We start from the raw sequence: 1,402 nt of genomic DNA on the forward strand, positions 1-1,402 counted from the left end.
AATGTAGAGATAAGCATTGTCTGTATGAATTCATTTTCCCCCGAGAGAGAGAGAGAGAGAGAGAGAGAGAGAGAGAGAGAGAGAGAGAGAGAGAGAGAGAGAGAGAGAGAGAGAGAGAGATGCCTTGCATTGTATTTAAGTTAAGGTTCTTCGTCGGTTACTGCACAACACTGAATTTGAGCACACAGCTGCAATATGCAGAAAGTTCATTATCCTTTACAGTCATCATACTTTAAGGACTGTTTTCCTGGTCCTATCACGCAGGGGGAACTCTACTCTCTACAGGACCTACATTTTTCGTATAATTTATTTTGCGTATCAAACTGCATATTTGTGTTTATTGTTAAATCCAAATTATCGAAGCACTTAAGAAGCCCAACACCCCCCCCCCTCTAATTTTCCCTATCGGAATATGAAAGAAAGCATGTGTAAGCTTGCATACCTTTATTTTAAACTTCTTTGGTCTCATATATATCTCATCTTCTTTGTTTCTCGCTTCTAATTTCACTAATTTGATGACACTGCTCCTAAATTTTAACCGGGTCAAAGAGGAACCATGTGTATAGTTCTCAGATTATGAACACTGATAACGAATTGCTTCTATAACATGACACGTATACCCTACGCCCTTCATAAATTGATTAGAATAAAAAAAAGACTTACCTTCAATTTTAGCCGATCGTTTTAAGCTTTATATAGAATTAACTGTTTTCTCGTGCGTTTTTATGATGCTATATTGAGATGTATTCCGAATATTTTCATCCATCGAAGTTTATTTGCAATCGAAAGCTACAAACCCCGCCATTGTCCTTCCACAATCACTAATATCCACTTAATTTCATTGTGAAAATCAGTGGATGAAAAAGGGCTTGAAAAAGACTGACGAACGATTGGAACAAAGTCACGTCAAATCGAAAACTGAACGAAGTTACGGACACAAGCTCCAATGCACAGATTGCTCTCCCAACATAGCGTTAGATCACACTAAACCACGGGGTCCACTTGGGTCTAGTCACCAGCTAAGAGTTTAAGGTGGGCACTTAATTATCAAACTAGATGGCAAGGGCCACAGGGCCGTCCCTTCAGATAAAGGGGGTTAAGTTTTATCGTATTTTTTTGTTATCTTTCATACTCGCTCCCTTTTTTCTCTAGTGGCGGCTTCATGCCATACGTTATTTTAGGGAAAATATTATTTCATACCAGTAAAATGAATAAATTATCTACCTGTCTCTGGTTTTAAAGACATCATGGTTCAAATAGAGGCAACGGTAATTTTCCGGAGTTTAGTGTAAAGGCGCCATGACACCAAGACGGGTAGGAGACGTGTTGGGGGGGGGGGGCTTGATCTCGGTACTTCTGGACTATCAGGTCCACAGTAAGCAGTTACCATGCATGTATCGCA

At 39.7% G+C, this 1,402-nt stretch overlaps 1 protein-coding gene across 3 annotated transcripts in view; it reads right to left on the reverse strand.

The window, feature by feature from the left end:
- The window catches only part of LOC137624470 (polyamine-transporting ATPase 13A3-like), a 113,699-nt gene extending 112,679 nt beyond the window's left edge, over positions 1–1,020 (reverse strand). Inside the window, exon 1 of one of the 3 annotated variants that reach the window (XM_068355239.1) lies at positions 664–1,020. The gene's annotated coding sequence lies outside the window, so the exon portion shown is untranslated. The remainder of the gene's footprint in view (positions 1–663) is intronic. The other 2 variants (XM_068355241.1, XM_068355242.1) reach the window with 2 other exon arrangements.
- Positions 1,021–1,402: the final 382 nt, after the last annotated feature.

This window comes from Palaemon carinicauda, chromosome 31 (assembly GCF_036898095.1).
Source record: "Palaemon carinicauda isolate YSFRI2023 chromosome 31, ASM3689809v2, whole genome shotgun sequence".
Taxonomy (NCBI): Eukaryota; Metazoa; Arthropoda; class Malacostraca; order Decapoda; family Palaemonidae; genus Palaemon; species Palaemon carinicauda.